Source organism: Panthera tigris, chromosome C1 (assembly GCF_018350195.1).
Source record: "Panthera tigris isolate Pti1 chromosome C1, P.tigris_Pti1_mat1.1, whole genome shotgun sequence".
Taxonomy (NCBI): Eukaryota; Metazoa; Chordata; class Mammalia; order Carnivora; family Felidae; genus Panthera; species Panthera tigris.
In genome coordinates this window covers 41,990,854-42,017,895 of record NC_056667.1, presented here as the reverse complement: position 1 = coordinate 42,017,895, position 27,042 = coordinate 41,990,854, and the positions used below count along the sequence as shown (strand labels likewise).

Here is a 27,042-nt window from a genome sequence, read left to right as displayed (position 1 = left end):
ATTTACCCCAATGTTCATAGCAGCGCTATCAACAATAGCCAAAGTATGGAAAGAGCCCAAATGTCCATCGGTGGATGAGTGGATAAAGAAGATGTGGTATATATATACAATGGAGTATTACTTGGCAATCAAAAAGAATGAAATCTTTCCATTTGCAACTATGTCGATGTAACTGGAGGGTATTATGCTAAGTGAAATTAGTCAATCAGAGAAAGACAAATATTATATGACTTCACTCATATGAGGACTTTAAGACACAGAACAGATGAACATAAGGGAAGGGAAACAAAAATAATATAAAAACAGGGAGGGGGACAAAACAGAAGAGACTCGTAAATATGGAGAACAAACTAAGGGTTACTGGAGGGGTTGTGGGAGGGGGGGATGGGCTAAATGGGTAAGGGGCACTAAGGAATCTACTCCTGAAATCATTGTTGCACTATATGCTAACTAATTTGGATGTAAATTTAAAAAAATAAAAAATAAAACAAGTTAAAAAAAAAAAGAAACCTAGGTGTCCATCAATAGATGAATAGATAAAGAAGATGTGGTATATAAATGGAATATTATTCAGCTATTAAAAAAAGAATGAGCTTTTGCCATTTGGGACAACATGGATGAATCTAGAAAGTATTATGCTGAGTGAAATCAGTCAAAACAAATACCATATTGTTTTACATACATGTAGAATCTAAAAAACAAAACATGAACAAACAAAAAAGCAGAAACAGACTAATAAATACAGAGAACAAACTGGTGGTCACCAGAGGGGAGGGGAGTAGGGGATGAGCAAAATGGGTACAGGGGAGTGAGAGAAACAGGCTTCCAGTTATGGAATGAATAAGTCACAAGGATGAAAGGTATAGAATAGGAATAAAGTCAATGGGATTGTCATAATGTGTGGTGACAGATTGTAGCTACACTTGTGGTGAGCATAACATAACATTAGAGAGTTGTCAAGTCACTATGTTGTACACCTGAAATTAATGTAACATTGTATGTCAACTATACTTCAATTTAAAAAAATAAAAGGAGCGGATTAAAAAAAAGAGTCTGAAAAAAAAAAGAGTCTGAATAATACATTCAGGGTGATTATGGGCTCTAATTTAACTCAAAGACATCCCATTAAACAAAAATTCTTCTTCCCTGGTAGCAATTTTCTATCTGGGGCCAATGACTTGGTTTATTGAAAGACCTTAAAGTGTTGTCGATCTGAGCCAAAGAAGGTTCAGAAAGCCTTTTCTTGGCAGGGACTCAATCCTTTCTATTATGTCCGTTTCTTTAAACAAAAAAGGATTATAAAAAATCTTTTAAAATTGATTCTCTTGTAAACACTCAAAGAAAGAATGTCTGTCCTATGGCTGGGGTAATTGACTCTAAGAATAAAGTGGAGGTTGTGGGGGGACAGGGGGCGGGGAGAAAGGGAAAAAAAAGAATAAAGTGGAGGTCTTTTAATTGTAAAGACATAAAATGTCTGAATCTTCCCTCCTAACGTATTTAGTATAATTGGCAATAATTTCCCCCTCCTCCACTCCCTGATTGAGAGACAGCTCACTTCCTATTAGAAGAAAACCAGATCACTAACCTAGGAACCTGAGTCTTGGAAAGAGTTTATTTTACTAGAACATGCTTCCAGAGGGAGTGGAAAGCAGGAAGCCTGCATTTTCTCTCTGCTTCAGTCCACCTGGTACCTGGACTTAACCACGGTGTTTGTGATTGGCCTCAGCTTTCCCCCTTTCCTCTTGGGACACTTTGCAGGCTTCGAAATATTTGGGCAGATGCTTCCTGTGGAAAATATTCCACAGGGCTGCCCTCTGTTATGTGGGTTTCTGGTAGAAGTATCAAAGGTTTGAATCTGGGCCCCATATTGAGATACTAGGAGGTATACTGTACTTGTAAGGGATCTGTTGGAATATTAGAAAATTCCTTAGAAATTTCTTTGCATTGCCAACAACTGAAACCTCTTCTTTTCTTCAGTAAGCAAACTTTGAAATTTATTAAATTCCTGGCCCTACCACTTATAAACTATATAGTTTTGTACAGGTTGCCTACCATCTCTGAAACTCAATTTCTTTTTCTGAAAAAAAAAAAAATATATATATATATATATATTTTTTGGAAATAACAGTTCCACCTCCCTGGGTTGTAATGAGGTAAAGAGAAAAGATATGTGAAAATCATGGCACACGGTAATCACTAATAAATTATAATTATTATTAACATTATACCCTGGAGCCAAAGGGTCAGTTCTGCCCAGTTTTTGAGCCAGTCCTGCCTAACCAATGTAGGGGTAGACTGCCTTACCTCTACTAGCATGTGGGACCAAGAATTAGACCTGGTTTGGCATAGGCTAGACTGGTCCAGTTTGTACAACCAGTCTTCAGCTGCAGTTCTCCTACTTAATACACCTGTCCTGGGGTTGTCAGCCTGCATAAATCCTGCTAATCCTAACCTGGGTAGGGAGTAGAGATGGATCCTGCTCCTTATTTCAGCCACTAGCTGGCATATAGCTGGGAATAGAATGATAACCTAGAACTACAGCATTGCTCCTATCAGACTCTTTTCAATGTCATTTGCTGCCTAGACTGGCTGCCATTTCCACCTGCTAAATTGGAGCTTCTTGCCACCCAAAGCGCCTACCCAGACCATGTCTGAGCTCATCACACTCTGAACATTGCACTTTGGTTCCAGAAGATATTCAGACTTCTCCTGACTGGGTCTTTACTTCTCTCTTCCTCTAGCCCAAAAGAAAAAGGAGAAATACGCTAACATTTATTAAATCCTAAGTAGCTTTACATATACATTCTTGCTTAGTTTAATCCTAACAACTATATGAGATAGGTCTTTTTTTTCATTTTCCTTTACAATTTTTTTTAATGTTTATTTATTTTTGAGAGAGAGAGAGAGACAGAGTGTGAGCAGGGGAGGGGCAAACAGAGAAGGAGACACAGAATCCGAAGCAGGCTCCAGGCTGTCAGCTCAGAGCCCAATGCGGAGCTTGAACTCACAGACCACGAGATCATGACCTGAGCCAAAGTCAGATGCTTAACTAACTGGGCTACCCAGGCACCCTTTTTCACTTTCCCTCTAAAGAGAAAACTGTGGCTCAGAAAGTTGCAGTAATTTGCTCAGAATCACATATGAAGCAAAGGATGGGATGAGATTTTGAACCCAGGTCTTCGCTGCTGAAATCCAGGTTCTTTCTGCTAGAGATTAGGTCTTTGTTCTGAGACCCTCAGTCTTGGGGCCCATAGAAACACTTCCATTGGAGTTGGGGAATTCCTCTAGGCTTCCTTTCCTACTGCTGCTTGTACCTTCTAGTCCATTCTTACTTAGGGTCCTGCTTGGTTTCACACCTTGACTCTTCCTTCTTGTCTTGCTCCATTTACATATAATAATCTTCTTTCCATCTTCCAATCTTGTTGTTTGATCAGTCACTAAATTCAGTCAGAATTTCTATCAGAATTTTCAAGGGCTGCCATAATAAAATACCACAGACTGGGTGCCTTAAACAACAGAAATTTATTTTCTCCCAGTTCTGGAGGTAAGAAGTCTAAGATCAGGTATCTGCAGGTTTGGTTACTCCAGAGACCTCTCCGCATGGCTTACAGGTGGCTGCCTTCTCACTGTATCTACACATGGTTGTTTCTCTGTGCATGTGTGCCTCGAGTATCTCTCCGTGTCCAAATTTCCTTTTCTCATAAGGACACCAATCAGAATGGATTAGGCTTATCATAATGACCTCATTTTAACATAATCACCTCTTTAAAGTCCCTATCTCCAGATATAGTCACATTCTGAGGTACTAGGGGTTGGGGCTTCAACATAGGAATTTTGATGGGAGAGAAGAGACACAATTCAGTCCATAATAGGGTTCTAAGTAATAAGCAACAGAAACGGACTCTCACTGATTTCGGGGGGAAAAAATGACTTAAAAGGCACTGGGGATTTCACAGAATCACAGGGAAGCCTTGGAAATCAGGCAGGAATGAGAGAGGTGAGGCAGTGAGTAACCAGCCTACATTTCAAACCACACCACCAAACCAGTCTGATGATGGTATCACTGCCATGACCAGTGACACTGCCCTCTCTGGTTCCTGCACTGCTCCCTGAAAACTTGGCATGCCTGCTGCTACTCCCACTTTGCCACTAGAATGAATACTCTATGGCCCCTTCTGGATCACCAGCTCCTGATTCAAAATTTGGGGCAAGTGTATCTGATTGGGCGACACATGCCCTTGCCTACCTGCAAGAGAGGGTAGGAAAACAAGCATCTTGTGTTTTCTGCTTCTATATTAGGGTCTGTCTTCCATCAAGACACATAAGGAGTCTCTCTTTTTTTTTAATTAAAAAAAAAATGAAAAGTTTATTCATTTTTTGAGAGAGAGAGAGAGAGAGAGCACGAGCGGGGAATGGGCAGAGAGAGCGAGGCACAGAATCTGAAGCAGCCTTCAGTCTCAGAGCTGTCAGCACAGAGTCTGATGCAGGGCTCAAACCCACAAACCGCGAGATCATGATCTGAGCTGAGGTCAGATGCTTAACCGATTGAGGAGTCTCTTAACATAAGGAAGAGGTTCAGACATGCATCACTCAGAATTACAAGTGTCCACTATACTCAACAAATATTTATTTTATTTTATTATTTATTTATTTTATTAACATTTTATTTATTTTTGAGACAGAGAGAGACAGAGCATGAATGGGGGAGGGTCAGAGAGAGAGGGAGACACAGAATCGGAAGCAGGCTCCAGGCTCTGAGCCATCAGCCCAGAGGCCGACGCGGGGCTCGAACTCACGGACCGAGAGATCGTGACCTGAGCTGAAGTCGGACGCTTAACCGACTGAGCCACCCAGGCGCCCCAACAAATATTTATTGAATTTTAAAATTTTTAAAAATTTTTAAGTAAGCAAGCCAACCAGGCACATCTTATTGAACTTTTAAGATCATGCCTTGGGAATACAATGGTGACCAGCATTGGGGCCCCTGGGTGGCCCAGTCAGTTAAGTGTCTGACTTTGGTTCAGGTCATGATCTCACGGTTCGTGAGTTCGAGCCCCACGTCAGGCTCTGTGCTGACAGCTCAGAGCCTGGAACCTGCTTCAAATTCTGTGTCTCTGTCTCTCTCTTCCCCTCCCCTACTAGTGCACTTGCTCTCTCTCTCAAAAATAAATGAACATTTAAAAAAAAAAAAACCCACAAAAGTGACTAGCATCTACTTTTAAGAGTTCCAAGTCTGGTATAGTGTGAATGGGCAGTTTGAATGCACTGTGATAATGGCCATGATAGAGGAAAAGCAGAGCAGGCTGTGGGATTACAGAGAAGAGGAACTGGCTAGCATAAAGGAATCAGGAGAAATCAGAGAAAATATTCTGGGAAAAATGATGTCTGAGACCTGAAGAACAAAGGAGTTTTAGCTAGCTAGGAATTCTGTCCTCCCTCTTACTGTCCCAGGCCCCTGTTTTCAAAGCCTCAGCTATGAGGTACCTTGCTTGGCACCTGGCATCCAACCCAGAACTGTGGACACCATTGCCTGGGTGCCTCAGCCTTTCGGTCTGAGAACAGAGACTGAACACAAGTTTCCATGAGTAAGAGTATTTACATACATTCTATCCTTCATTAATATTCCTAATCTCTTTTGGAAGTTTCTAAAACTTCCCAGCTGTGTACTAGGCATAAGTAGGAGATTAAAAAAAAAAAAAAAAAGGAAGCCATGGTCTGTGCTCTTAAAGATGTTATAATCTGGCTGTGGAGAAAAATAGGTCTGTAGTAGGGCAAAGGATGTGTTCCTGGAGAAGGTCAGATGGGCACTCAGACTCATTCCCATAGACTGACATTACCATTGTCTACGATCCTGACCGTCTCAGGAACCCTGATTTTGTGGCACATAAAGAATGGATATGTCTCTCAGATAGAGACATATCCTCAAACATACATTAACAAAGCTCAGTGTAACATGCATAAACCAGAAGTCCATTTATTCATCGTAAAAAAATTATTTGCAAAGACAGTTTAATTTGCAAAGCAGGCCAGAACACTCACATCAGAAGATCCGTGCACTTTCTCCCTCCAAACATGCTACACGGGAAGCCAAGTATTGGAGAGTAGCTGAGTAGGCCTGGAATTAAAGCAAAGGGTATGAGTCAATCTCAAGAGAGGTCCCCTCTGTCAATGAGTTTGGACACTCTACTCACTTCAGCTGTTTCTCAACGCTGATTGCAAATTAGAATCACCTAGAAAGATTTTTATTTATTTATTTATTTATTATTATTTAAAAAAAAAATTTTTTTTTTCAACGTTTTTTATTTATTTTTGGGACAGAGAGAGACAGAGCATGAACAGGGGAGGGGCAGAGAGAGAGGGAGACACAGAATCGGAAACAGGCTCCAGGCTCCGAGCCATCAGCCCAGAGCCTGACGCGGGGCTCGAACTCACAGACCGCGAGATCGTGACCTGGCTAAAGTCGGACGCTTAACCGACTGCGCCACCAGGCGCCCCACCTAGAAAGATTTTTAAAGCACTCATGCCAGGGACCCACTGAGATTCTGATTCAGTTGCTCTGTGTTAAAGCCCAGATAGGAATCTTAATTAACTAATTAATTAATTAATTAATTACCTTATTTTTGTTTTGGAGTCTTATTTTAAAAGCTGCTAAGGCAAGTCCAACATGCAACAAAGGGCTGTTTTCTAGGTCTTTCAAGGAAATCATGGTGTTTATGTTGCTTAGCTAAGATTTCTCAACACAGGACATTGCCTGGAGAGACACTTCTGTGACTTTCCTTTTTCAAGGTTCCATGGTTGACCATCTTCCCTTTCCATTCACATAGATGTTTTCCAAACAAGATATATTACAATTGATGTGGTTTCCAGTTATTACACAGCAGTCAGTTTCTAGGCCTGCAGCTTTCAGAATACTCCTAGATCATGTTGATTGGAGTTCTGAATGTTCCTAAACCTCTCAGACACAGTTTTACACATGGGTTCTTAGTTTCCTACAGATGATTAATTTCATTTGTGGAGAGTAGATTTTATTTCAGGGGCAACCTTGATTCCAGACTTTTTGAGGGTGTCCCACTCTTTCATCATCAAGCATCCAGAGAATAATCCAAGGTTGTAGAAATTCAAAGAGAAAGTTTAATTATAATGAGTTAACCCTACCTATATGGATACAGAAGTGGTTCAATGTAAAGAATCAGAGAGGTCAGAGAGGTCTGAGTACACATCTTGATTTTGACCTTTTCAGGATATATGACTTTGGGCAAAAGGCTTCATCTGTAATTTAGGCATTATCATGCCTAGCTTTTATAATTGTGGTGGGTAATAAAGATACTGTATGAAAACTCTTTGGAATAGCATAAGCACTCAATAATAAAACTATTACTATTGGTATTCTTGAAAGAATCTGTCTCTCGAAAGTTAGGGAGTATTTCCTCAGAACCAAACTCCCTCTCTCTTTACTTTTTTAGAGTAGAAATTTATCATGCTTTAAAAATAATGATACAGGGATGCCTCGTCAGCTCAGTTGGTAGAGAATGTGACTCTTTTTTTTTTTTTTTCTTAATTTTTATTGAGCAGGGGAGGGGCAGAGAGAGAGGGAGATACAGAATCCAAAGCAGGCTCCAGACTCTGAGCTGTCAGCACAGAGCCCAATGGGGGACTCGAACCCACAAACTGTGAGATCATTACCTGAGCCAAAGTTGGATGCTCAATCGACTGAGCCACCCAGGCGCCCCAAGAGAATGTGACTCTTGATCTCAGACTTATAAGTTCGAGTCCCACATTGGGTGTAAAGATTACTTAAAAATAAAGTCTTTAAAAAAAAATAATGACCCACACTCATAAAAAATTCAAGTAGTACAGAAAAACACAAGAAAGAAAGTAACAGATCACCCTTAATTGTAACACTCAAAATAGCATTTTTAATGTATGGGGAAAATCATTGTGGACATTTCTATATGTATTTACACAGCATAATCAATACCTGAAATAATTTCAAAGGGCTCATACTGAGCAAGATATTTGAAATAAAATATTTAATAAGAAGGTCTTGTTGAAGTTAACTTAATAAAAATAACAAAAAAGGTGATAAATTATATTTATTAAAAGATTATGAAAATAATTGGAATTGTCATTTTTTTTAAAACTACACATTTTAATGTTAGACAATATTAACTTATTATTGTCTATCATGGTGTGATTAATACTATTATACTTCCCCCATCTCCTCTCTTCTACTGCCTAATTTTTGTGGCTCATTATTTTTACTTTGCCAAGATTCATAATATTTACATTTTATTTTATAACTATAACTCATCTAGCTGTTTAGGCTTAGTTCCAGTTTTAAGTAGATTCCATTTTCATCATCAGTCCTTTATTATAGTTTCTTTTCTTTCCTTACATTCATGTCTTGATTAGCTGGATTGCAGCATTAAGAAGTTATTTAAAGAAGGATGCTGGATTCCTTGAATTCTTTCAATTTAATGTCTGTCTGTTGCTTTTTTATTTAAAATGACAACATAGCTGAGTAAGATATTCAGAAAAACTGTTTTTGCAACTCTTCTATAAATTTAAAATGTTAAATTATTTTGAAACTGTATTTTTAAATGTTTATTTTTGAGAGAGAGAAAAACAAACAAACATGAGAAGAAGTGGGGCAGAGAGAGGCGGGGTGGGGGGGGTGGGGGCGGTGGGGGGGTGGGGGGTGGGGGGGGTGGGGGGACAGAGGATCCAAAGAAGGCTCTGTGCTGACAGCAGACAGCCTGATGCAAGGCTTGAACACACAAACTGTGAGATCATGACCTGAACCGAAGTCAGAGGCTTAACCAACTGAGCCACCCAGGCACCCCATAAAATGTTAAATTATTTTGAATTAAAGAGTTAATAATTGGGGCACCTGGCTGGCTCAGTCGGTGGAGTATGTGACTCTTGATTTTGGCGTTGGAAGTTCAAGCCCCACATTGGTTGTTGAGATTACTTAAAAATAAAATCTTTAGGGGCGCCTGGGTGGCTCCGTCGGTTAAGCGTCCGACTTCGGCTCAGGTCACCATCTCGCGGTCCGTGAGTTTGAGCCCCGTGTCGGGCTCTGTGCTGACAGCTCAGAGCCTGGGGCCTGTTTCAGATTCTGTGTCTCCCTCTCTCTCTGACCCTCCCCTGTTCATGCTCTGTCTCTCTCTGTCTCAAAAATTAATAAACGTTAAAAAAAATTTAAAAATAAAATAAAATCTTTAAAAATATAAAAAAATAAAGAGTTTTAAGATGCAAAATAATACAACATATTGTTCACAGATATGAATATGCATTGAAAGTCTGGAAGCAAGTGTGACTGGCTGGCTTAGTCAGGAGAGCATGCAACTCTTGACTTGGTTATGGTGAGTTCAAGCCCCACATTGGGCATAAAACTTACTTTATAAATATATACATACATACATACATCATACATAAAAGAGATTCTTTAAAAAAAAATTAAGGAAGTCTAGGGGTGCCTGGGTGGCTCAGTTGGTTGAACATCCAATTGTTGGTTTCAACTCAGGTCATGATCTCACAGTTCATGGTTCAAGTCCCACGTCTGGCTCTACGCTGCTTGGGGTTCTCTCTCTCTTTCTCTCTCTCTCTGCCTTCCCCCTGCTTACGCTGTCTCTGTCTCTCTCAAAAATAATAAATAAGACTTAAAAAAATTTCTTAAAAAAAAAGCATAGAAGCATACAAAGGCCACCTACCGAATAGGAGAAGATATTTTCAATGACATATCTGATAAAGGGTTAGTATCCAAAATATACAAAGAACTTATAAAACTCAGCACCCTCAAAATAAATAATCCAATTAAAAATGGACGGGGTGCGTGGGTGGCTCAGCTGGTTAAGCGATGATGACTCTTGATTTCTGCTCAGAGCATGATCTCACAGTTCCTGAGATTGAACCCTGTGTTGGGCTACCCACTGACAGAGTGCAGCCTTCTTGGGATTCTCCCTCTTCCTCTTTCTCCACCCCTCCCCTGCTTGTATATGCTCTCTCTCTCTCTCTCTCTCAAAATAAATAAATAAATAAATAAATAAATAAATAAATAAATAAATGTTTTAAAAAGTTTAAAACGGACAGAAGACATGAATAGACATTTTTCCAAAGAAGACATACAGATGGCTAACAGATACATGACAAGATGCTCAACGTCACTCATCATCAAGGAAACACAAATCAAAACCACAATGAAATATCACCTCACACTTATCAGAATGGCTTAATCAACAATACAAGAAACAACAGGTGCTGGCGAGGATGTAGAGAAAGGGGGACCCTCTTGCACTGTTGGTAGGAATCCAAACTGGTGCAGCCACTCTGGAAAACAGTATGGAGGTTCCTCAAAAAGTTAAAAATAGAACTACCTTATGATCCAGCAACTGCACTACTAAATACTAGGTATTTACCCAGAGAATATAAAAACGCTAATTTGAAGGGATACATGCGCCCCAATGTTTAGAGCATATTGTCTACAATAGCCAAATTATGGAAAAAGCCCAAAGGTCCATCAACTAATGAATGAATTTTAAAAAAATGTGGTATACATACACAATGGAATATTACTCAGCCATAAAAAGAATGAAATCTTGCCATTTGCAATGACTTGGATGGAGCTAGAGTGTGTTATGCTAAGTGTAAATAAGTCAGTCAGAGAAAGACAAATACCATATGATTTCACTCTTATGTGGAGTTTTAGAAACAAATGAGCATAGGGGGAAAAAAAAGAGAAAGAGGCAAACCAAAGAAACAGACTTTTTTTTTAATATGAAATTTATTGTCAAATTGGTTTCCATACAACACACAGTGCTCATCCCAACAGGCCCTCCTCAATGCCCATCACCCACCCTCTCCACCCTCCCACCCCCCATCAACCGTCAGTTTATTCTCAGTTTTTAAGAGTCTCTTATGGTTTGGCTCCTTCCCTCTCTAACTTTTTTTTTTCCCTTCCCCTCCCCCATGGTCTTCTGTTAAGTTTCTCAGGATCCACATATGAGTGAAAACATATGTTATCTGTCTTTCTCTGTATGACTTATTTCACTTATGTCACTCTCCAGTTCCATCCACGTTGCTACAAAAGGCCATATTTCATTCTTTCTCATTGCCAAGTAGTATTCCATTGTGTATATAAACCACAATTTCTTTATTCATTCATCAGTTGATATAAAGAAATGGAAAAACAGACTCTTAACTATAGAGAACAAACTGATGGTTATCAGAGGGGAGTTGGGTGGAGGAATGGGTTAAATAGGTAATGGGGAATTACCAACCACACTTATAGATACAAAAGTACTAATTAAAACATTAAAAAATAAAATTCAGATGTGTAACACAAGGTTATGCATCATGATTAGGGAGGCCCAATTCCAAGAATGCAATGATGGTTCAACTTGGAAATGGTTTATTATTTGTAAGTTACCATTTCAATAAGACAAAGGAGACAATCCATATAACCATCTTGATAAAGGGTGGAGGTAGAGTGATAAAATTCTCTATTAATTTCTAATTAAAAAAACTATTAATAAAATAGAAGAGAATAGAAAAAAATAGGTGTTGGGGATTAAGGAGTATACTTGTCATGATGAGCACCAGGTGTTGTATGGGAAGTGCCGAATTACTAAATTATACACCTGAAATTAATATTACACTGTATGTCAACTAGAATTTAAATAAAATTAAACAAACAAAAACATGCATAGGAATGAAAAACACCGAATTCATGATTCTAAATACTTCTGGATGCTAAGGGAGGGGAAGAGAGGACTAGGCAACTGTGGAGGAGTATATAGGGGCTTTAATTTTATTGATAATGTTTCATTTCTTCAGTGGGTCATGGGCATACAGTATTTATTATATTATTTTTTATAATTTTTTGTACATCTGAAATGTTTCATTAAAAATGAAATATATATGGGCTGCTTGGGTGACTCAGTCAGTTGAGTGTCCAGCTCCTGATTTCAGCTCAGGTCATGATTCCAGGGACATGGGATTGAGCCCCGCTTCAGGCTCCAAGCTGGGCATGGAGCCTGCTTAAGATTCTCTCTCTCTCTTAAATAAAATAAAATGAAATGAAATAAAATAAAATAAAATAAAATAAAAAGAAGAAAAAGGAAATATATAGGGGCCTGCTTAAGATTCTCTCTCTCTTAAATAAAATAAAATAAAATAAAATAAAATAAAATAAAAAAAGAAGAAGAAGAAAAAGGAAATATATAGGGGCACCTGGCTAGCTCTGTTGGTAGAACATGAGACTCTTGATCTCAGGGTTGTGAGTTCAAGCCCCACATTGGGTGTGGAGATTACTTTCTAAAAAAAATTTTTTTTAACATTTTTCATTTATTTTTGAGAGGCAAAGAGAGACAGAGCATGAGCAGGGTAGGAGCAGACAGAGAGGAGACACAGAAACCGAAGCAGGCTCCAGGCTCTGAAATGTCAGTACAGAGCCCATCTTGGGGTTTGAACCCACAAACTGGGAGTTCATGATCTGAGCCAAAGTCTGCCGCTTAACTGACTGAGCCACCCAGGGGGTCCATGGTGTGGAGATTACTTAAAAATCAAATTGAAAGAAAGAAAGAAAGAAAGAAAGAAAGAAAGAAAGAAAGAAAGAAAGAAAGAAAGAAAGAAAGAAAGTTCAATGCCGAAATGAACATTTGAGATAAGGCCTTACCTTATTCCCTTGTACAGATTTACCACTAAACAGCAGCTAAAACTTGAGCTACTCTCCCCTTGCTCCTGTCTTTGATTTGAGGCCAGAATGGTGAGTTGAGGGCAGATTGTAAAGGACCTTGAATACTTGCACTTTATCCTGAGAGCAATAAGAAGCTGTTAAAAGGTTTTCTGTGGGGGAGGGTATGGTCAGATTCATGTTTTATGAATCTCACTCTGGCTACAATAGAGAACAATTGAATGGGGATTGAGAATAGAAGCAAGAAGATAAACCGGGAGACTGTGGCAATAGAGCAGAGGAGAGTGAATGGGGTCTACAATAAGATAATGGTAGTGGGGATAGTGGGAAAGGGAAAGGTAGAAGAGCTAAGAAGGAAATATCAAGACTTGGAGAGTGATTGTGAAGTAAATAAGAATGAAGACTCAAAGATAATGACTCCTCTGAATTTCCTCATGAATGATCTATGTATATTTAAAGTATTTGACATTTAAGGGTATACAGTATGCTATGTTATTTTGCTTTTTGTATTTATCCTCTGTTTCCTCAGCAGACTGGGGCAAGAGCTGTCTTTTTTTTTGGCTCCTCCACACCACCTGGCCCCATGCCTTGTGCCAGAGCTTACTAGAAGGATAGATTGGTAGGAACTGGAGAGGTACTAAGTAAGATGGTCTGGAGCTAGGAGCAATAATATTCTGATGCTCTGCAAAAGGCTGCTGAGGAAAGGTGAATCCTGGGGCTGGCTGGCTAGGGCAAGCCTTTGAAGAACTAGGAAGAAGGACCTGAAGCAAGAGACGAGTTGAAAGTTAGTATAGGAAAAGTAAGCTCAGGAGAAAAGTTTTTTCTTTTCTTCTTCTTCTTTTTTTAAAGTAAGCTTTACGTCCAGTGTGGGGCTCGAATTCACGATCCTGATATCAAGAGCCTCATGGTCTATTGACCGCGCCAGCGAGGCACCCCAACAATCCCAATTCTTAATGGTGAATGGGAAGTGTTTCTTTTTTTTTCTTTTTTTTTTTTTTTATGAAATTTACTGTCAAATTGGTTTCCATACAACACCCAGTGCTCATCCCAAAAGGTGCCCTCCTCAATACCCATCACCCACCCTGCCCTCCCTCCCACCCCCCATCAACCCTCAGTTTGTTCTCAGTTTTTAACAGTCTCTTATGCTTTGGCTCTCTCCCACTCTAACCTCTTTTTTTTTTTTTTTTTCCTTTTTTTTTCCTTCCCCTCCCCCATGAATGGGAAGTGTTTCTAATACTAAATGGTGATTCACTAGTTTGATTTAGTTAGTTCCAATCTATCATAACACCATACAGAGCTTCCTGAAAGCTGGGCCACTAAAATCATGCTATAAATAAATAATAGCATTTTATTCATTTATTCATTAACTTATTCAAAATAATTTTTATCGAGCACCTGTTATCTTATAGGCTCTGTTCCAGGTGCTGAATTATGAAACTTATGATCTACTGGAGAGATGATGATTAAGTATTTACAAGTGTGATAAATGATACAAATGAGAAATATAGAATATTATAGTGATGTGGAGAACAAAGGCAAAGGAAAAAATTAAACTTCCTTACAACTTAAAAGTCCACTAACAAGTATTTGAGACAGGCAGAGTAACCTTCATCACGGAGCTCAGCTGCCTCCATTTTAATACTTTGCTAGAGGCAAAAGGCAACCTTAGCTTGACTTTAGCATGATCTCCAGGATCCTGTAAAAATCCCTTTGGAAACTTCCTTTTCTCTATTCCCCCAAGATACATCCTCCAAGCATATGGCCCACTGATATACAACTGAAGGGTCTCATGACGAAGGTTTTACTAGACAGTAGTAAATGACTTTTTCCTAAAAACAGCTAGCCCCTTAAGGTCCTAGAAACCTTGCTTCCAAATTCCTTAGAGACTTATGCTATCCCTAACCCTCTCCCAACTTGAAAGTATATAATTAGTCACTCCTCACAATCCCAGTGCAGCTCTTTCTGCCCACAGGTTCTGTCCCCATGCTTTAATAAAACCACCTTTTTGCACGGTAGAGGTCTCAAGAATGCTTTCTTGACCATTGGCTCCCAGACCCCAACATTTCACATTAATAGGACTATATAATAGGAATGTCTAAACTTGTCTTTGGGTTGGTGAAGGCTTCCTTCAAATGTAATGTTTAAGTTGAAATCTGAACATTGAGTGGGAGTTAGGCAGATGAAGAGCTAGAGAAATGAGTGGGAAGAGACAGTGGGAGTGGCATTGGTATGTGTTGGGGGGGTGGGGGCCAGTGGCTTTAAGGAACCAAATTTTGTTCAGAGAACTGAAGGTGTGTAATGGCTAGAGCACCAAGTATGAGACATGAGACAAAGCTGGAAGACTGATGGGGGTCAGCTCATTTAAGACTTTATGGTCATGTTGGACCATTCACAGAGCCTTTCCCTGGCACTGGCTTTGTTCAGGTACTAAGGATATATAGAATTGAATCAGACTTTAAAGTACCTTAATCCCAGGTCTCGAATAGTTCATCAGGTGGAATAGAGACACTTTGACAATGGCAATGCAGTATGATAAATATGATAATAGAGATATGAAGAGATTTTCATGGGAATTCACAGGAGAGGTACTTAAAAGGAGTAAAAATAATTTCATCATATTTCCTTTTAAGTTGTTTCCTATTGCTTCCAAACTCATATTAGATCAGTCAATTGTAGGCCTAAGTTTAGATTAATGTTATTTTGAGACATCCAGAAAAATGGTTTAGCCACTTAGGTAACCAACCAATTTCTACTATAGTTCTTGCTTATGACTTCTATACTACATTTTCCTTTACTTTTCACAAACTCTCATTCTTAAAACTCTGCTGAACTCCCCTCTCTCACTTTGCCCCAGGTAGAATTAGAAATCTGGTTGGTTTGTTTTTCATGTATCCCCTCTAGACTTTTTCTCACTGCTAGATTTCTTCTTTTTTTTTTTAATGTTTATTTATTTTTGAGACAGAGAACACGCAGGCACCTACGGGCTCTGCAGGCAGGGAAGGGGCAGGGGCGGAGGCACAGAAGATCCAAACTCAGGAACCGTGAGATCATGATCTGAGCCAAAGTCGGACGCTTAGCTGACTGAGCCACCTAAGCATAGAGATGTTGTCTTGTTCGTGTCCTATTGGTCATTCAAAAAATACTTATCAAACATCTACTAGGACATCACATAGGTGCTGCAGATTCACTAATAACCTGGATAAGACTCAGTCCGTGTTCTAACAGAGCTATAGTCAGTTGCAGAAGGCAGAAGGCAGACGAGTAAGCAGGCAAGAACAGTAAATATGACAAATGCTATGATAAGGAAAGTGTAAAGTACAATGGGGAGCCCAGAGCAAGGAGGCTATTAGGAGGAAGTAATTTAAGCTAAGAACTGAAGGATAAGCATGAATTAGCCAGGCATGGGTCCAGAGCTGAGAGAGAGCACAATACATTTAAGAAACTGAAAGAAATGGGCACCTGGGTGATTCAGTCGGTTAAGCGTCTGACTCTTGATTTTAGCTTAGGTCGTGATCTCACGGGTTTGTGAGTTTGAGCCCTGGGTCTGACTCTGTGCTGACGCTGGGGAGCTTGCTTGGGATTCTCTCTCTCTCCCTGTCTCTCCCTGCCTATCCCTTTCTTGTGCATGCTCTCTCTTTCAAAAATAAATAAGCTTAAAAAAAAGAAACTGAAAGAAATGCAAATTAAAAGAAAAAAGAAAATGAAAGTTTACAGAGCAGTAGAACTAGTAGAAGCTGGGGAGGGAGAGGGTAGAGAGGGAAGAGGGGAACAATTAGAAATGGGTGTTTAACATGATGGTGTACACATAGAAAACACTATGTAAATATTTGTTGGATGAATGAGTGAGCCGTTCCAAAACGTAAGAAAGTGAGATGTTTGGGGAAGCCAGGTTTGTGTGTGATTGCTTGTGCCCTTGTTCTCTGGGAAGCGTTGTAGTGTGCTGGTTAAAAGCCTGGTCTCTGACACCAGCTGTTTAGATTTGAATCCTGGCTTCCACAATTAATAGCTGAGGTCACCCTGGACAAATTACATAAGCTCTTTTGTGTCGTTTACCTTATCTGTTAAGTTAGAGAAGATAATAATATTTCTTAGGATTGTTGTCAAGATTAAACGAGTTAATACTTGTAAAGCATTGGAACAGAGCCTAGAACTAAGCACTGTGTAAGTGTTTGCTATTATTCATCCATTCACCAGAACATTTCTTGAGGGCTAAGTACTGTGCTAGATGCTGTGAAAATAAGATGTGGTCTTATTTCTCTTCCATGGACGAAGACCATGAAATCTGGTGAGGAAGAGGACTCATAAATAAGTAATTACAACACAATACAATCAAATGTGGTGGTGGGGTAAGTACTGCAAAACTGAAGGAGAGGGAGTGACTCATTCTCTCCAAAGAAGCCAAGGGAGGCTTTAGAGGGTAAAATGCATTTAAGTTGGGTGACACAGAATGAACAGCTTGCCAGCAAAGAAAGGCAGTAGGATATATAGGGCCAAGGAAGCACCATGCTGCATACGTTCAGTAGGATGCAAGCCTAAAGCGTGTTTAGCAAATGGCAAGGGGCACTTGGACATCTATTATGGTCTGTATTACGCATTTTCTGTAAGTTATTTCCTTTACTTTTCATCAAACTGTTGCCTGCGTGTCCACTCCACTTAATACTCATAAAGTACTTAATGTTGCAGTCACTTTGTATGTATTGACTATATAAACTTATGACAACTGTGTGAAATAGGTACCGTTATTATTCTCATTTTACAGATGAGGAAATTGAGGCAAAAAGTCAGGTTCATCATTCAAAGTCATATAGCATTGAAGTGGCAGTGCCAAAATTCAAACTCACAGTTTCACTCCAGAATTTGTGCTCTTAATCACTATTCTTGTTCTGCCCCCTCCCCACTCCCACCCACTCACTAGTTGTTGTTTTTGGGCTGCTGTAGACATAGAAACTAGATACCCAAACTTGCTGGAACTGCATGTAAAGTAAAGCTGAAAGTCACATTTGGGAACAAAGTGCATAAACTCTACAGCGTATGTAGCCTGCACAAGACTGAGCACAAAATACTTAAAAATAACTCCTTCCCCTCTCTCACTCCCCACTTGCCATAGCCAGCAAGGGTGGGGGTGGGGAAGAGGTGGATATTTATTGAATTACAAAGGATGTCTCAGGCCACACATGTGTCTCAGGGGGACCATTAAACATTTTTTTTTTCATGTTTATTCTTGAGAGAGAGAGAGACAGTGTGAGCAGGGGAGGGGCAGAGAGAGAGGGAGACACAGAATCCGAAGCAGGCTCCAGGCTCTGAGCTGTCAGCATAGACTCAAAGTGGGGCTCTAACTCATGAGCTGTGAGATCATGACCTGAGCCGAAGCCGGATGCTTTACCAACAGAGACACCCAAGTGCCCCATTTTTTTTAATTAAAAAAAATTTTTTTAATGTTTATTTATTTTTCTGGGGGTCCATTTTAAACTTGGATCCTTTAACCAGCAAGTTACTCTTCTCTGGAAACAAAAAATTTTAAAATACTCCCATTACTGTAGGGAGGGGGTGGAAAATGCAACACTGACAAGTTATGTGACAAAAAGAGTTAGGATTATCTAGAGCTAGGCAGAGCCATATTAATTCACAAAGAGATACATTGGTTCCAGGGGACCATGAGGAATAAATAAGAAGGGAGAGGTTTGGGACTTATTAGAGGAAGCAAACTCCCTCAGAAATATGATTGATTAAGACTGTACTTGAAGTGAACCCTGAGCAAATGCAACCATGAAGATTTAGTTTTTTAAGTTTATTTATTTTTTGTGTGAGAGAGAGAGAGCTAGCAAGCACGAGCGGGGGATGGGCAGAGAGAGTGGAGGACAGAGGATCTGAAGCAGGTTCCATGCTGACAGCAAAGAGCCTGACGTGGAGCTTGAATTCAGGAACCATGAAATCATGACCTGGGCCAAAATCAAAAGTCAGACGCTTAATCTGTTGAGCCACCCAGGCACCCTGCAACCATGAAGATTTAGATTAAAGTTTCCAGACAGAAGAGAATCAGCAGAACTTGGGCAGTGTAAGTAGGAAAGTTCCCAAATCGGACCTGAGGAATTCAGTTAGTTAATAGGTTTCCCTCATTTTTTAATCTTTTTTATTTTTTTATTTTTATTACTTTTTTTTAAGGAGGAGGAACTGAAAGCCTAAACCAGAACCTATTAAACCACCTTTGAAGATCATCATACATATTTATGTGTAAGTCAATGGGTAGTGAACTGTATACTCTCATTTCAGAGTATGGGTTCAGTTTTTCTCAGTGAACCCTTATATGACCTTCATAAGGTCTCCAGTTAGAGGGGTGCCTGGGTGGCTCAGCTGGTTAAGTGTCCAACTCTTCATTTTAGCTCAGGTCATGATCTCATGGTTCATGAGTTTGAGCCCGAGTCGAGCTCTGGGCTGACAGCGCAGAACCTACTTGGGATTCTCTCTCTCTCTCTCTCTCTCTCTCTCTCTCTCTCTCTCCCTCTCTGCCCTTCCCCCACTCATGCCCCCCACTCAAAATAAATAAACTTAGAAAAAAGTCTCCAGTTAGAGAATCCCTCTATGTATGACCTATAGATAGCAATATCCATGGCTAGATCCTACCATGTGCAGTCAAAATTCTGATTCCCAGAGGGGACAAAAAGAGGAGAAAACCTTGTTTTTAGTATGAGTGCAATATATCAAACACAAACTTCCTGACAACTCTGAGGATGCTCAGAGTTCTTGCCTGTGAAATTGCTTGAAAGCTAGATTCTGGATAGGTGAATTTATAGCAACGTATGTCCCAGATTTTTGAGGACAGCCCAGATTTCAAATATCCTATCCTGTTGTAACTATAAGTATGCTTATAAATGTGTGCTCTTGTGTATCCCAATTTGGATAGAGGGGAAAATATGGGCGTGATACAAGTGATACTTTCTTGGCCTTTATGATAAGGATAAATACCAGAAGGAAGTTATGCTGGAGATTAGAGGGATAACAGTGCTCAGAGTATTCCTAAAGAGTATTCCTTGGTAACAAGGTGTAAAAAAGCCATCTTTGGTGTGAAAGAGGCTGGGAGGTACTCTTGCAAAATTAAGTATGTTTTTGTGCCATTTGGGGATAATAGGAAAGTCCAAGGGAGAGAAGTTTGGGAACAAAATTGGGAAAGGCTGCTTCTAGTGAAGGTCAGCTGTGTTCCCATTGAAGAGGAAAAGGCTGAAAAGTTGAGAAAACCAGGACGGAGAGATCTTGAAAGAAAGTTATACAAACGCTCAGAGGATAAAGAAGGAGGGAAGGAGGGAAGGAGGGAAAGAGAGAGAGAGAGAGAGAGAATAGCATTAAAAGAGAAACTTACAGAAAATCTTGAAAGACAGACTCAGGCAGGTGGGAGGAAAGGAAGAAAGGCTAGGAAGAACCAGAGTGGAAGAGTGAGGTTGGAGTAGGGGGTGGGGGAGCTAGAGCAAGCAAGCAGGCAAGGGTAAGAGAGACAAATGGGAAACCTGAAGTTTCTCTCAAGGTTGTGAAAGTCTGGGGGAGAGTTGGGAGAGATCTAAGGCTGGGAAAAGATTTTGGAACTGGACCAAGGGCTGTGCAAACAAGAAAACTCAAAGCTGCATTTGCTGTCTGCTACAACTGGTGATCCCTCGAGGGATCCCCTAGAGAGCCTAGCCCCCCTCAAAGCTGTAAAGTGATCTTGGGTGATACTCTCTGGGGAATTGTGGAAACCCAGACAGATGTTTTGTTGATGTCGTCTAACCTTCAGGAAACCTCTCTCTAAAACATTGCTGGCTTGCAAGATGGGGGTACTTAGTAGTTTAAAAGTGTGTTTCTCAGGTTCTTGGGAAACATCAAAGTGAGTGAAGTGTGGAAGTCCCTGCTTCTCCCTAAATCTGGGACTTCTATGCTACCAGACAGTATTTATTTTTTGAAGGAAAATACTTTTGTAGATTACTATAGCCTTTGCTCAGAGATTCTGAAAAGACTGGGGTTTTTTTGGCAAGGGGAGGTGGGTGGGAGAGAGAGAAAGCACGTGTGCTCCCGAACACGAGTAGGGGATGGGTAGAGAGAGAAAGGGAGGGAATCCCAAGCAGGGATGCCCTGATGTGGGGCCCAAACTCAAGAACCGTGAGATCATTACTTGAGCCAAAATCAAGAGTTGGATGCTTAACTGACTGAGGTACCCAGTCACCGCTAGCACCTCTCTTATGTAATATTTTGGAGCTGCTAAAATTATATTTACAAAGAATTCTTAGTGATGTGGAGAAATACTTAAGATAAAACATCAAGTAGACATGCCTGGGTGGCTCACATCGGTTAAGCATTTGGCTCTTGATTTTGGCTCAGGTCATGATCTTTCAGTTCTTGAAAGCCTGATCCGGCTCTGTGCTGACAGTGCTGGGCCTGCTTGGGATTCTCTCCCTCCCTCTCTTTCTGCCCCTCACCTGCTTATGGTCTCTGTGTCTCTCTCTCAAAATAAATAAACTTAAAAAAAAAAAAAGTCAGTATTCTAAAAAATGCTAAAGACAGCACATAGGTCTTCACCTTAGGTAGTGATCTCAGGGTTCGTGGGTTTGAGCCCCATGTTGGGCTCTGGTCTGACAGCTCAGAGCCTGTAGCCTATTTTGGATTCTGTGTCTCCCTCTCTGTCTGCCCCTTCTCTGCTTGCGCTCTGTCTCTTTCTCTCTCAAAAATAAACATTTTTTAAAAAATTTTATTTATTTACTTATGTTTTATATTTATATCTAAGTCAGTTAGCATATAGTGCAATAATGATTTCAGGAGCAGATTCCAGTGATTCATCCCATATGTATAACACCTGGTGCTCTTCCCAACAAGTATCTTCCTTAATTCCCCTTACCCATTTAGCCCATCCCCACCCCCACCCCCAACCACTCCAGCAACCCTCAGTTTGTTCTCTGTATTTAAGAGTCTCTTATGTTTTGTCCCCTTCCCTGTTTTTATATTATTTTTGCTTCCCTTCCGTTATGTTCATCTGTTTTGTATCTTAAATTCCACATATGAGTGAAGTCATATATTTGTCTGTCTCTGACTGACTCATTTCGTTTAGCATAATACCCTCTAGTTCCATCCATTTAGTTGTAATGGCAAGACTTCATTCTATTTGATTGCCAACTAATACTCCATTGTGTATATATACCACATCTTCATTATCCATTCATTTGTCGATGGACATTTGGGATCTTTCCATACTTTGGCTATTGTTGATAATGCTGCTATAAATATTGGGGGGTGCATGTGCCACTTCGAATTAGTATTTTTGTATCCTTTGGATAAATACCTAGTAGTGCAATTGCTGAGCCATAGGGTAGTTCTATTTTTAATTTTTCGAGGAACCTCCACACTATTTTCCAGAGTGGCTGCACCAGTTTGCATTCCCACCAGCAATGCAAAAGAGATCCTCTTTCTCTGCCTCCTCCCCAACATCTGTTGCCTGAGTTATTAATTTTAGCCATTCTGACTGGTGTGAGGTGGTATTTCATTGTGGTTTTGATTTGTATTTCCCTGATGATGAGTGATGTTGAGCATCTTTTCATGTGTCTGTTAGCCATCTGGATGTCTTCTTTGGAAAAGTGTCTGTTCATGTCTTTTGCCCATTTCTTCACTGGATTATTTGTTTTTTGGGTGTTGAGTTTGATAGGTTCTTTATAGATTTTGGATACTAACCCTTTATCTACTAAGTTTTTGCAAATATCTTCTCCCATTCTGTTGGTTGCCTTTTAGTTTAGCTGATTGTCTCCTTCGCTGTGCAGAAGCTTTTTATCTTGATGAGGTCCCTATAGTTCATTTTTGCTTTTGTTTCCCTTGCCTCTGGAGACTTGTATGGTAAGAAGTTGCTGTGGCTGAGGTCAAAGAAGTTTTTGCCTGCTTTCTCCTCGAGGATTTTGATGGCTTCCTGTCTCACATTTAGGTCTTTCATCCATTTTGAGTTTATTTTTGTGTATGGTGTAAGAAAGTGGTCCAGGTTCATTTTTCTGCATGCTGCTGTCAAGTTTTCCTAGCACCGTTTGCTGAAGAGACTTTCTTTATTCCATTGGATATTCTTTCCTGCTTTGTCAAAGTCCGGGATTGTGATGCCTCCAGCTTTGGTTTTCTTTTTCAGGATTGCTTTGGCTATTCAGGGTCTTTTCTGGTTCCACACAACTTTTAGGATTGTTTGTTCTATGTCTGTGAAGAATGCTGGTGTTATTTTGATAAGGATTGCATTGAATATGTAGATCGCTTTGGGTAGTATCAACATTTTAACAATATTTGTTCTTCCAATCCATGAGCATGGAATATTTTTCCTTTTTTGTGTGTGTCTTCTTCAATTTGTTTCATAAGCTTTCTATAGTTTTCAGTGTGTAAATTTTTCACCTCTTTGGTTAGGTTTATTCCTAGGTATTTTATGGTTTTTGGTGCAATTGTAAATGGGATTGATTCCTTGATTTCTCTTTCTGTTGCTTCATTGTTGGTGTATAGAATGCAACTGATTTCTGTGCGACTTTGCTGAATTCATGGATCAGTTCTAGCAGTTTTTTGGTGGAATCTTTTGGGTTTTCCATATAGAGTAGTATGTCATCTGCGAAAAGTGACAGGTTGACTTCCTCCTTGCTGATTTGGATGCCTTTTATTCCTTTGTGTTGTCCGATTGCTGAGACTAGGACTTCCAGTACTATGTTGAACAACAGTGGTGAGAATGGACATCCCTATCATTTTTCTGACCTTAGGGGGAAAACTCTCAGTTTTTCCCCATTGAAGAAAAAAAAAACATTAAAAAACTTTTTAAATAAAATTCTAAAGGAAATAAAAAAATTATTAAAAGGAATGCAATAAAACTTTTATTTTTATTTATGTATTTATTTATTTTTTTAACTATTAAAAAATTTTTATTAGTACTTTTACCAAAGGGGAGATGCAGTTTATTTACACCAGCAGCCATAGGGGCAAGGGGAATAGACAGTTAGTTAGCAATCTGTATAGGATCAACTACTTATGCAAAAATAATAATCTCCAAAACGAAGGACAGTGGAGAGTTTCACAACACTTCCCCAATGGTTCCAGGATGTGATTATGCCAGGCAATGGCCCCTGGATATGCGGTGGTGGGAACTAATGTATGGAAGAAAAAGTCACAAACTACAAAAATTTGTAAAGAACCCCCTTTCCCCCCATGCACGTGTGTGCGCACACACACACACACACACACACACACACACACATTCAGATACATAATAGAATCACAGGGTGATCACTATACTGAGGAAGGAAGGATAGGAATTCTGCTATTAGAGGGAACATGGGTAGGGAAAGGGCAAGTTCCTAACCACTGTAAACTACATGGTGGGGAACATTCACTCCCCAGAGAAGAAAGGAGTTAGTTTGTCCCCCTCAGGGAACCTGTTCTACCTAGCCCACCTCTTACCCATCCAGGACAGGCCTAGGACTATATTGCCCTAGTAATGGGAGGGCAAAAGCCAAAAACAATAAATAAGAGGGAGTTAATATGAGGCAATGATTTTTCAAAATTATTTCTACTTCTTCCTCCTCTAACCAAGAGACCAGAAAGGAATCAGTAATGTCACAATCAGAGCTCCCTCTCTGAAGGAAGAGTGGACCATGACCTTACTTTCAGCTTGTTTCCCAGACATTATTTGGAAGTAGGCCAAATTTACTTGGACTCTCCTTTTCCTCTGTATCTCCTTAGAAGGATATGTCTATAAAGTCAAGGGCAGAACACCCAAAATTATTTTAGCTCTTGCCAAGGTTTACCTTTCTAAGAAGTGATCACAATTCTTGGATTGACAGACCAGTCTGTAATTACACCTCAACCCTGACCTGGACAATTTTAGGGGCAGAATACAATAATAGACAGTCTTGAGGCCTATTACTATGGTTCCCTTAAAGTCTATATGTAACACTAATTAGTCCATATAGTCCAAACAGTTCCTTCTCAGGTAAGGAAGGATACATGCCCAGGGGTTAGAGAAAATAGATTAGTACCCACTCCATCCCTGTGTGTGTCATTCAGCCTTTCCTGGTCTTCTACTTAGGTCCTAAGAGACAGTATCCAAATGGAGGTGGGAAGATGTAATTTCTTATGAAGTAAGACACAGCAGGAAGGCATCTAGCAAGGCAGTCCTATAGGAACAATGCTTATGCATGATACTGCCTTTCATACACAAAAAATTATGTTCTCTCCCCATCTTTATTTTTTAAAGAATTTTTAAAAATGTTTATTTATTTATTTTGAGAGAGAGAGAGCACACAAGTGAGGGAGAGGGGCACAAGTGAGGTGGGGGGAGCACAAGCGGGGTGGGGGTAGGGGGAGAGAGAGAGAGAAAGACAGAGAGAGGAGAGAGAGAATCCCAAGCAAGATCCATGCTGCCAGTGCAGAGCCTGAGTCAGGGCCCGATCCCACGGACTGTGAGACCACCACTGGAGCCAAAAGCTGAAGGAAGGAATCAAGGGTTAGAGGTTGAACCTGCTGGGCCACTCAGGCACCCTGGTTGTCTCCCCATCTTGATCCCAACAGAGGAACCTACCAGCAAGATTCTTCTCTGGATCTCCTAAAAGAACAAGGGTGGGGGCGGGGAACAAGAAAAAGAAAAACTTAAAAGAAGCTAAGGAAAGGGAAACTGGGCAGGCTTCAGAAGCAGGAGCATCAAGAGAGATGAATTGAAATTGGTCAGTATGAAAGCAGGGTGGCAGGCAGTACCTGGGTCATGAGCTACACCAGATGGGCAGTGGAGCAGGGGACATGGGGCCAAGCCAGACAGACGAGACTGGGCCCCTTACTGGGGCACAGAATGAGGTTTAAGAAAACATTTCAAATAAGGCAGCACTGTTCCCGCTCACTTTGGGACTCTCACACCTCTACACTTCATAAACCCTCAATCATGAAGTAAAGTGGAAGGTAGTTTTGATATGTGGCTCACATTTCCCATCCTTGCCTATCCCATTACCTGACTTCTGACAACAAAAGGACAGCTCTTGTCGAGAATGTTCAAAAGGGACTGAATAGAAAGGGGCTGCCCCTCATGAGGGACAACAGGTGGTGGCAGTCTGTATATTCACCATAACAGAGCTTCGACTGCCCAACCCAAGGAACAGGGACATTCAGTAGGATACTGCCATCAGATGAGAGACCCAGCCTTGGTCCTTGGCTCCTAGTACTAACCTATTAACATTGAGGGCAATTGGAAGAGGTCCCTTCTGGGCTCAGCTTTCAAACCACAGTCTCTACAGCCATTATGCTCTTTTATAATTCAGGCCTGCCCCTGGCATGGAAGGCAGGTAGTGACCTGGCATAATGACCAAATCAGACACATGGACTGGCTAGGTAACTAACAACCCAGAGTAGGAAAATGACTGCCCCACCAAACTGTTGTTCACAGCATAATATATCCAGATATGATCTTGCAGTTTAAGAGATGGTACATAGTTGTAGAAGCTCCTGCTACCTCTTCAGGGGATCATAACTGAATCCTCAACCTGCCTAGATAACCAAGTTGTCCATTTGCCAAGCCTATGCTACCAGGTGGGGTGCAAGACAAAGGGCTCTGTTCAGCAAATTTGCCCTTGTCCCCAAGTCTGTTCAAGTCACTATAAATGCTAGATATTTTGGAAACTGGTAGCATTGTCCTTTTCTTCTTGTTGGAGCCAAGATCACAGAGCTTTGCTTATCAGATTCAGTTGTAATTCTTTTTCTTGGTTTCCCAAATTGGAACTGTTAATATCCAGATCTCTCACCTGACTTGCATTTGTCTTGAGGAAGTCCGAATCAGGCTCAGAGATCAGAGGAGCAGTCCCACTGAGGCCCAATGATAAAGGCCTGACCATCAGCCACGTTCATCTATCAGTTATCCAGAAAGCCCTGACATCAGATAGATAGAAAGCCTGAGGAACCAAAGGATTTATACACTGGGCACACAGATGCTCACCTGTGCATGGGAGACAATAGATCTTGTGCACTTCCTTGTGTGGAGATTACCTGCTTGGTATGGTGTCGGGATGCACAGCTCCCCCTGCCCAGGGTTTCAAAGCTGATTCCAGGTAATATAAAAGGATCAAAATTCCTAAATTGTCCACTTGGGTTTTTTTTCTTTTTTAGGTTTACTTATTTTGAGTGACAGAGAGAGAGAGAGAGAGAGAGAGAGAGAGAGAGAGAGAGAGAGAGAGTAGGGGAGGAGCAGACAGAAAGAGAGGGAGAGAGAATCCCAAGCAGGCTCTGCACTGTCAATAGGGGCCTATGTGGGGACCCATGCGGGGCTCGACCTTATGAACCGTGAGATCATGATCTCAGTCTGCTGTTTAACTGACTAAGCTACCCAGGTACCCCTCCACTTTGGG

At 40.5% G+C, this 27,042-nt stretch overlaps 1 protein-coding gene across 2 annotated transcripts in view; it reads right to left on the bottom strand.

Annotated features, from left to right (window-relative positions):
* Window positions 1–27,042, bottom strand: part of GPX7 (glutathione peroxidase 7) — a 57,639-nt gene that overhangs the window by 24,681 nt on the left and 5,916 nt on the right. For both annotated transcript variants that reach the window (XM_042997182.1, XM_042997181.1), the window contains one exon: window positions 6,040–6,115. The gene's annotated coding sequence lies outside the window, so the exon portion shown is untranslated. The remainder of the gene's footprint in view (window positions 1–6,039; window positions 6,116–27,042) is intronic.